This window comes from Triturus cristatus, chromosome 1_2, assembly GCF_964204655.1.
Source record: "Triturus cristatus chromosome 1_2, aTriCri1.1, whole genome shotgun sequence".
NCBI lineage: Eukaryota > Metazoa > Chordata > Amphibia > Caudata > Salamandridae > Triturus > Triturus cristatus.
In genome coordinates this window covers 905,595,041-905,606,369 of record NC_140580.1, presented here as the reverse complement: position 1 = coordinate 905,606,369, position 11,329 = coordinate 905,595,041, and the positions used below count along the sequence as shown (strand labels likewise).

The following is an 11,329-nucleotide window of genomic DNA, read 5'->3' as shown; positions in this document are numbered from 1 at the left end:
GAAAACCTGCTCTTAACATGGCAAAACGAGGAGAAATGCATTATGTCTTCTTATTTCTCCTGTTTCTATGTGTGCTGCACAATAGAAACAGCAAAACGAGGCGGTAGGGTTGAAAGGCAGAAACCACCTTGTTGGGATTCAAACAAGTGACCTGCAATTCATGGTTAGACCACAAACACACACCACACATATGTTACTGACAAATATATGAAAGGCAGCTTGTGTTCTAGCTGCTGCTTTATCTAGCTAACAATCAATATTTAATGTTTCCACAAGAACATAGAATTTCCCCCACAGTGGTGGAGGGTGGACAGGGATCTGACCAGAGGCATCCCCGATTAGCTCTGGTGGCCAGGACCTGATAATGGCCTCTGATTCCATTAAAATGTGGCCTTCAGGGATGACTGACACATGAATGGCAACTACAGACACATTGTCCATTGGGAATCCTAAACCATCGATTATCCTCCAGACGGTCACTCCCCCCTTCCTCCCGACACAGTATCAAGATGGAACCATGACCACTAAGGAGCGGCATCTCGAATGCTGATCGTAAGCCCAATTCTTGCTCAACTGCGTTGTTTAGAAACCTCAACCATTGCTGCTAGAGGGGCAGAGTGGAACCCAGGTGAGTAGACGGGGTAATTGGACAGCTTCTTCGCTACTGGATGGCCACATGTAGTGTCCTTGCATACCATTCCAGCATCCATGAACAGCATTATGCAATGTGAAGAACAAAAGTTCTTCCACACTGGGTGAAATGGGCAATAGCATCTGCCATAAAAGTTATGGAGGAAGGCAGCTAAAGACAACATGTCTGTGCAACAGGTGGTGAGTGACACACTCAATATCCTAGAGGGATTTGCGGAACAACTAAAAGAGACAAGGGTCTGTGAGGAGCACCTCACCAAATATCGGGAGGTCGGAAGGGTGGCAGGGAGGTTTTGGGGTTGTTGGTGGACTAAGCAAAGAGGTGAAAATGCCTTCATGACACATTGAGGCCTATATCAACCTCAGTTATTGGAAACATCAGCAATGTTATCTCCAAACTCAACCGCCCCCATTGGGAGCCTGATAATTTATAAATGGTCTGCCTTGTGTCACCGCCTATCACCGGATTCAGAAAAGTGCATAAGGATGTCATTGCTTCTCCATGCCTTTTCAGTCCACCAGGAGCATGCTATCTGCATTCATTCTTATGCTGCCCACCTTAACTCTCCTCTGAGGTCTTCCATATCTAGAGTGAACAGGGCTAGAAATAGCAATTGCCTGTACCCCTCTGCTTAACCCTTCTTCATCTTCAATGATTATCAATATAAACAAGTCATAGAAGACACTCTTAATCAAGGAAGCCTTACCCACACACAAACTTCACAAGTGGAACAAGACATCCAATCTGGGCCTGGATGACAACAGCACTACCTCGACACTCATCCATTGAGATTTCCAAGCCTCTGCAATTAAAGGAGCCATCCAGACACTCACTTAAGAATTAAGGAAAGATATGACTCCTTTGAGAGCAGAGTTTGCAAAGTCAACATAGGAATTAGACCACCACCTCGAAAAAGTTGAAGCTCAGAACTGGCAATGGTTGATCCACTGCCAAAGGATTTCAGTTATTTATGTATTGTTAATTTGTGCTGGATGCAATTTGAAATATGCTCATAGTGCATGGATATTAGGATCTCTATAACTGACTGCGACTATAACATAATGATACAACTTTTCATGGATATTCATATATCATTTGATACTACTTGAGTAGAAGGTGCAGAGACGTCTCTCTTCTTCAGTGTGAGCTCGACTTCACCTTGTCCTTCCGACTCGTGCTGGTGTCTTTCTCCTGCATTTTCCTTGTTAGCTACTCGTTCTGCTCCCGATTTGGTAACTTCTCTTTCTTGTTTGGCTGTCTGTTTCATCTGCCCCCTGTGTCTGTTTAACTGTTCCTCTTTGCATCTTTTGCTCCTCTTACTGCTCCGTCTTGCATCTTGGTCTCCTCTGTCAGTTTTTGCCCGCAAACTTGCTCGGGCTAACGCATTTCTCACCTTTCCACCCCTGTCGAATTTTTCCGCTCTCCCTGTCTGACTTTCCAGCTCTTACTGAGCCTCCCCACCGCCACTCCATGCTCCTCCCACTTTTCAAGGCCCTACTTAATAGAGGTTGCAGCGCGGCTGCACAGCGGACGTGTGCAGTGGATGCACAGCTGGCCCGCTGAAGGCACACCAAAGGCAAGTCCATCTGCACCCGTCCACACCTCTCTGCCCATGCACTGTGCGCAGCACCAAGAACTCTTGTCCAAACACCTCCTGCATCTAGACTGCCCGCCAACTCCAACTATTCAACCGTGGGCGCCGTCACAAACACTGCTGCTGAGCCGCACCTCGGCCTACGGTGGTCCCCTTTGCCTCCTTGCATTGCCACATAACCTGCCTCCACACACCTTCTCCCACAGCCCACATAAACACCACCCATCTCAACATGGCAGAATTCAAGACCCACATTCACACAGCACCATACACCCACCCCAAACAACAACACTCACTCATATGCATGCTCCTCAACACCTACTCACTCGGCAAGCACTCCACCAAGATTTGGGACCTCATTGACTCCAACACACCAGACCTCCTCTTCCTCACCAAAACCTGGCTCAACCCCAAAATGGCACTGGACATTGCCACAGCCATCCCCACTGGATACAAAATCCTGCACCAGGACTGTACCCATTAACCAGTAGGAGAGCTCACCATCATCCACAGAGACACCATCAAGTGTACCTCTTACACTGACCCAGAAGTCACTTTTATGGAACACATTCACTTCAAGCTTCAGAGTGATAGAAAAAACACTATCAAAGGCACCCTTGCCTACTAGCCCCCAGCACCTCGCACCCACTTCAGTAACCTCCTCACAGAACTCACTGCATCCCGTGCCATGGGCACCAAACACTTCACACTCCTAGGCGATCTTAACTTTCAGCTTGACGACACCGCAAACTCCAACTCTATGGAAGTCTACAGATCAGCCTCATCCAGCTCATACACGGCCCTACCCACATCGCCAGATACAACCTGGACACAATATTATTCACCAGCGACAAGATTAAAGTCAGCTACATCACTTCACTCACATGGACTAACCAATCCATTGTCTGCTTCCACATAACGGGGCCACCATCCACCGCTATGGAGTCTAGCAACACCCCAAGCAGCTGCTGAAAAAAAGTTACAGAAATGCAATGGCACAACTCACTCTAACTAAACTACCCAGACCTCACCAATGATCTCATCAACAACATAAACAACTTCAACAACTGGATCACCACCTGTGCGACCCTTGACCCACCAGGTAGGTCGCTCCCCCTCCGCACAGCTCCGCCTGTGTGTCCCTGCCCCAGCTGCTGCTGCTGAGGAAGTTCGAGGCCCTCCTCCACCTGCAGGCTACCACCTGCGCCTCATCCCTGGTGGCCAGTGGTAGGCCGTAAGTTTGTTCATCTTCCGCCTTATTGTTTTACTGTATTGCCTGTATTTTCATTGTTGTGTCTGTGACTGCTGTTGTCTGTCTTCCCCCGCTGCCTGTACGTGGTCCTTGCCCGTTTTCTTTCCTTCTGTACCCCTCGCTGCCCCCGTGTCTGCCCGGTTTTCCTTCTGTACCCCTCGCTGCCCCCGTGTCTCTGCCCGGTTTTCCTTCTGTACCCCTCGCTGCCCCGTGTCCCTATGCCCGGTTTTCCCTTCTGTTCCCCTCACTGCCCCCGTGCCTCTCTGCCCGTTTTTGCCTTCTGATTCTTAGCTGCCCCTGTATTTCTGTGCCCTTTTTGCCTTCTGTGCCACTCGTTTTTCATTGATTTTGTGCCCTTTGCCTTCTGTGCCACTCGTTTTCCATTGATTTTTGTGCCCTTTTGCCCTATTTCCGTGCCCTTTTTGCATTCTGTTCTACTCGTTTTCCCTCGTTTTTTGTGCCCTTTTCCTTCTGTTCCCTCCGTCGTCCCTCACCGCCCCCGCCGCTGCCACCACAGCACCGAGACCTCCCTCATCACTGCCACCGACAACATCAGGACCCTGCTGGACAACGGCGAGACCGCAGCACTCATCCTCCTAGACCTCTCCGCCGTCTTCGACACCGTCTGCCACCGCACACTATGTGCACGCCTCCACGCCGCAGGGATCCGAGAAAAGGCTCTGGAATGGACCACCTCCTTCCTCTCCGGCAGAACCCAGAGCATCCGCCTCCCCCCATTCCGGTCCGAAACCTCCAAGATCATCTGCGGTGTACCCCAGGGATCCTCCCTCAGCCCGACACTGTTCAACATACATGGCCCCGCTCGCACACGTCGCCCGACAGCACGACCTCAACATAATCCCCTACGCCGATGACACTCAACTGATCCTCTCCCTCACCAAGGACTCCCATCACCACCAAAGCCAACCTCCAAGAAGACATGAAGGCCGTCGTCGACTGGATGAAGTCCAGCTGTCTGAAGCTGAACTCAGACAAGACGGAGGTCCTCATCCTCGGCTCCAACCCTTCAGCCTGGGATGACTCCTGGTGGCTGATGGCACTGGGAGCAGCCCCGACACCCACCGACCACGCACTCAACCTGGGAATCATCCTCGACTCAACGCTCTCAATGACTAAGCAGGTCAACGTCATCTCCTGCTTCAACACCCTCTGCATGCTCTGCAAGATCTACAGATGGATCCCGACAGATACAAGAAAGAAAGTCACCCAGGCCCTTGTCAGCAGCAGACTCGACTACGGAAACGCCCTCTACGCGGGAGCCCTGACCAAGCTCATCAAACGACTACAACACATCCAAAAGGCCTCGGCACGACTGATCCTCGACGTACCACGCCACGGCCACATCATCCCCACCTGAGGGACCTGCACTGACTCCCTGCCAGCAAGAGGATATCCTTCAAGCTCCTCATCCACGCACACAAGGCAATCCACAAGACCGGCCCAGCCTACCTCAACAGACGGCTCTCCTTCTACATCCCCAACCGCCAGCTACGCTCTGCCGACCTCTCACTCGCCACTGTCCCGCGCATCCGAAAAACAACGACCGGCAGGAGATCCTTCTCCCACCTCGCCACCAAGACATGGAACACCCTTCCACTGAGCCTACGACAGACCCAAGACCTGCTGACCTTCAGGAGGATGCTCAAGACCTGGCTGTTCGATCAGTAGCGCCCCCCAGCGCTTTGAGACCCCCACAGGTCTGTAGTGCGCTTTACAAATGACTGATTGATTGACTGATTGTGCCAATACCCTGGCACCCCTGAAAAACACCAAACCCAAAAGATCCAGCAAACAAGCTAGGTTGTACAACCCAGACCTCAGAGAATTCAAGAGAGTTTGAAACAACTCGAAAGAAAATGGAGAACCACCTCAGGAACTCCCGCAAAAAAACACCTATTAGGTCACACTTAGACATTATCTCCATCATATAAAAGAGACCAAGCAAAAGGCCCTGACTCTGAGAATTTATTCTAGCTCCATCAACTGTAAAGAACTTTTCACCATTGTCAAGGAATTCACCAAACCAACAGCCGTAACCAAAACCATCACACCTGCACAAGAACCTCTCTGACTTCTTCCACAAAAAATCACCAAGATCTACAACACCTTTGAACCTCAGCCCCCCTGCACTCCCAACTGACTTTCCTAGCCTGTTGACCTCATCAACTAAAAACTACCAACTGACAGCATGAAACCCTCTATCCACCCAGGGTACTGCAGTGTTAATAAAGCCAGTCCACTCAGGGGCTGCTACAGACACCTGCCCTCACCATATCTACAAACTGGGAAAAGCAACAATCAGTGCCTCACTCACTTCTATAATTAACACTTTTCTCAAGATAGCCACCTTCCCAGACAGCTGGAAACATGCAGAAGTCACCACCCTCTTCAAAAAACCCTCAGACAACCTTGAAGAACTCAGTAACTACCGACTCATCTTACTGCTCCCCTTCCCAGCCCAACTCATGGAGAAGACCATCATCAGACAAGTACTGACCACCTACAATGGCACAAATCCCTAGACTTATCCCAATCAGGATTCTGAAATAACCACAGCACCAAATACCCCTTATTGCTGCCACAGACGACATACGCACCATTCTCGACCTTGAACAGAAAGCCGCCTTCATCCTCCTCGATCTATACACTGCTTTTGACACTGTCTCCCACCATGCACTCATCTACAGACTACACACAGGAGTAATACCAGGACCAGCACTCAAATGGATAGTGTCCTTCTTCTCCAGAAATACACAAGTCAGGCTCTCGCCGTTCACTTCAGATCCCAAGGACCTCATCTGTGAAATCCCACAGGGATCATCACGCAGCCCCACACTCTTCAACATGTATGTGACTCTTCTGGCAAGCATCATCAGATCCTATGGAATCAACACCATCTCCTAAACCAATGATACCCAGCTCATGTTTTCCCTCTCAGACAACACTTGAACACCAAGACAAACTTCAAACAATGCATGACTAGCGTGGCCAATTGGATGAAATAGAACTGCATCAAGCTAAACACAGACAAAACTGAAGTGCTGATCTTCGGGAATAAGAGCTCACCTGGTGGCCTGCCAATCTTGGACCCACACCAACCCCAACCAACCATGCTGGGAACCCAAGATTCATCCTGGACACCAATCTCACCATGAGGCCCCAGGCCAATTCTGCTCCTCATGCTTCCACATACTCCTCATGTTACACATAATATGCAAGTGACTCCTACTGGACACCAGATGTACCATCACGCAGAACCTATTAATCACAAGCAGATTGGACTATGATAATGGAGTGTATGCCGGAATCCCAACCCATCTCCTCTTTAGACTTTAAACCAGCCAAATGCTACCCCCAGACTCGTCCTCGACCAACCGCGCCGAACCCACACCAGAAGCACTGCCAATTCAAACTACTCACACACGCATTCAAGTCACTACACAACACGGGACCTGCATATCTCAATTACCGGCTTCACTTCCACCATCCCACCAGACAACTTCGCTCAGCATCACTCGCACACACACACCCGCATCCACAGAAGCAGAACGGGAGATTGATTATTGTTCTACCAATCCGCAAAATACTGGAACGACTTCCCCCTGCACATCAGTGCCTCCTGCTCACTCCCTGAATTCCGCAAGAAACTGAAGACCTGGCTATTCAATTAGTCTACTTGCTGGACCATCGAGACTGCCTGCATTCAGGCACAGCCTCACTACACGCCTACACTTAGCTACTTAGCACCTGGATACCCTCACGGGTGACAAGCAGTGCTATACAAATCCACCTTGCATTACAATACGTTACTTTAGCGTTCAGTCGATACATGAAATGTATGTATTACGTCGCGTATTAATGATAATTAAAGAGTCCTGAGATATGTGTGCAGCGTAACAATAGCCGTGCAATACGTGATTGAGGTATACTTTTCATTATATGTGGTTCAGCGAACATGGCAAGATTTACCAGTTACTATTTTGCATCATTTAAAGTTGGAGCTTGTTTTGCAAGTCACTGTTTGCTTTAGATCCCCTTTCTTATTTCACTGTGTTAGTTTTTTATAGGTTCGTCTCTGCACAGATAGTCATGTTATTGCTAACTTGCTACATCAGCATTACTAGTGTCTACTTTATTTAGTATAGTAATTAAAGTACAGAAAAAAGGGTAGCAGAACACCCATGCCCATATCAGCAAGCCACCAGTTTTCCTGACATTTGAATTCTGATTGGATGCTCACTGGCACAGGAACAAGTAATGAGCTTTAAATCTCCTGGCACACTACTGTATACAAAAACAACGTTATTTGCTGACTTATGTATGAGAATTTCTGTTGGCTGTGACACGTTCTAGAGGATCATAGGGGTGTGCGGAGTTGAACATTTTTCATTTGCAACCTTCCTGACGGTCTAGAGAAAACTTCGCAACTTTGTGAAGGTTGCACATTTTTTGGTGTGGATCTTCGAGATGAAATTCTGAGCTTTGCTAAAATGCTAAGAAAATGGTTCTGCATTATCTATAGAAACAGTTACTGCCTCATTCGCACAACTATTGGTCTACATGTGTAGACATTTACATCGGATGAAAGAAACCATAAAATCTTCTCAGGACAATGACTGGAAATCTGTGACTGCCGTAGGTATCAATGGGCTACCTGGAAATGTTTTGAGAACTCTAAAGTCTAAGGAGTTACAGTTCTGCAGCTATGTGTGGTCGGAATCTTGTAGGAGCATCTTTCCTGGTGTATTAAGCGGCGTTCTTCTGTGCAATGCGACCCTGCATGGACAACACTCTGCCAACAGTAAATATGCAGAGGAAACCTCTGCAAGCGCGTGTCACTGAACACAGAAATGTCTTGTAGAAGGTAAACTTGCAGAGAATCATCCAGCATATATTTTTCAACTGAGCCGGATTCTATTACAAGGAAAATGACCTAGTCATGCGGAAACGACCTTGCTCATATAATGCAAATATAACCCGGGAAACCTTGCACTTTAGTGACTGCTGAAAAATCAGTGACCGCTAAATTTCACTGTTCGGGAAAATACTTTGTTTGCGCCATTGCACAGTGCTCGTTTAGGCGCGTACTTACGTTTGGAGTGGAGGAACAAAACTCCTAGGATCTGTGTAACGTCACAGTCTGAGGTCAGACTACTGGAGTAAAGTAACAGTCTGAAGTCGGACGACTGGAATGATGTTACAGTCTGATGTCGGTCTACTGGAGTAATGTCACAATCTGAAGTCCGACTAATGGAATGACGTCACAGTCTGGCGTCGGACTAATGGAGTAATGTCACAATCTGAAGTCAGACTCGTGGAGTAATGTCATAATCTGAAGGCAGACTACTGGAATGATATTACAGTCTGAAGTCAGACTACTAGAGTAAAGTCACAATCTGAAGTCAGACTACTAGATTGATATTACAGTCTGAAGTCAAATTACTGGAGTAATGTCACAATCTGACGTCGGACTACTGGAATGATATTACAGTCTGAATTCGGACTACTGTAGTAATGTCACAATCTGAAGTCGGACTACTGGATTGATATTACAGTCTGAAGTCGGATTACTGGAGTAATGTCACAATCTGAAGTCGGACTCATGGAGTAATGTCACAATCTGAAGTCGGACTCATGGAGTAATGTCACAATCTGAAGTCAGACTACTGGAATGATATTACAGTCTGAAGTTAGACTACTAGAGTAATGTCACAATCTGAAATCAGACTACTAGATTGATATTACAGTCTGAAGTCGGATTACTGGAGTAATATCACAGTCTGAAGTCGTACTACTGGAGTGATGTCACAATGGGAAGGCAGGCTACATGTCAAACTGATGGAGTAATGTCACAATCTGAAGTCAGATTACAGTAGTAATGTCACAATCTGAAGTGAGACTACTGTAGTAAGGTCACAATCTGAAGTAAGACTACTGTAGTAATGTCACAGTCTGAAGTCAGACTACAGGAGCAATTTCACAATCTGAAGCCAGACTACTGTAGTAATGTCACAGTCTTAAGTCGGACTACTGGAGTCATGTCACAATCTGAATTCGGACTACTGTAGTAGTGTCACAATCTGAAATCGGACTACTGTAGTAATGTCACAATCTGAAATCAGACTACTAGAGTGATGTCACAATCTGAAGTCAGACTACTGTAGTAATGTGACAATCTGAAAACGGACTACTGGAGTAATGTCGCAATCTGAAGTCAGACTACTGGAATGATATTACAATCTGAAGTCGGACTAGTGGAGTAATGTCACAACTTGAAGTCAGACTACTGGAGTAATGTCACAATCTGAAGTCAGACTACTGGAGTAATGTCACAATCTGAAGTCGGACTACTGGAGTAATGTCACAATCTGAAGTCAGACTCATGGAGTAATGTCGCAATCTGAAGTCAGACTCATGGAGTAATGTCATAATCTGAAGGCAGACTACTGGAATGATTTTACAGTCTGAAGTCAGACTACTAGAGTAATGTCACAATCTGAAGTCAGACTACTAGATTGATATTACAGTCTGAAGTCAAATTACTGGAGTAATGTCACAATCTGACGTCGGACTACTGGAATGATATTACAGTCTGAATTTGGATTACTGTAGTAATGTCACAATCTGAAGTCGGACTACTGGATTGAGATTACAGTCTGAAGTCGGATTACTGGAGTAATGTCACAATCTGAAGTCAGACTACTGGAGTAATGTCACAATCTGAAGTCAGACTAATGGAGTAATGCAACAATCTGAAGTCGGACTACTGGAGTAATGTCACAATCTGAAGTCAGACTCATGGAGTAATGTCATAATCTGAAGTCAGACTACTGGAATGATATTACAGTCTGAAGTTAGACTACTAGAGTAATGTCACAATCTGAAGTCAGACTACTAGATTGATATTACAGTCTGAAGTCGGATTACTGAAGTAATGTCACAGTCTGAAGTCGTACTACTGGAGTGATGTCACAATCTGAATTCGGACTACTGTAGTAGTGTCACAATCTGAAATCGGACTACTGTAGTAATGTCACAATATGAAGTCAGACTACTAGAGTGATGTCACAATCTGAAGTCAGACTACTGTAGTAATGTGACAATCTGAAAACGGACTACTGGAGTTATGTCACAATCTGAAGTCAGACTAATTGAGTAATGTAACAATCTGAAGTCCGACTACTGGAGTAATGTCACAATCTGAAGTCAGACTAATGGAGTAATGTCACAATCTGAAGTCAGACTCACTGAGTAATGTCACAATCTGAAGTCGGACTACTGCAGTAATGTCGCAATCTGAAGTCAGACAACAGGAATGATATTACAGTCTGAAGTCAGACTACTAGAGTAATGTCCCAATCTGAAGTCAGAGTAATGGAGTAATATCACAATCTGAAGTCAAACTCATGGAGTAATGTCACAATCTGAAGTCAGACTACGGAAGTAATGTCACAATCTGAAATAAGACAACTGGAGTAATGTCACAATCTGAAGTCAGACTACTGTAGAAATGTGACAATCTGAAGTCGGACTACTGGAATGATATTACAGTCTGAAGTCAGACTACTAGAGTAATGTCCCAATCTGAAGTCAGACTGCTTAAGTAATGTCACAATCTGAAGTCAGACTACTAGAGTGATATTACAGTCTGATGTCGGATTACTGGAGTAATGTCACAATCTGAGGTCGGACTACTGGAATGATATTACAGTCTGAATTCAGCCTACTGTAGTAATGTCACAATCTGAAGTCGGACTACTGGACTGATATTACAGTCTGAATTCGGACTACTGTAGTAATGACACAGTCT

General features: G+C 46.4%; 1 protein-coding gene across 1 annotated transcript in view; it reads right to left on the bottom strand.

Moving 5' to 3' along the window:
* Positions 1 to 11,329, bottom strand: part of LOC146868287 (tumor necrosis factor receptor superfamily member 18-like) — a 173,513-nt gene that overhangs the window by 7,705 nt on the left and 154,479 nt on the right. The window lies entirely within an intron of this gene.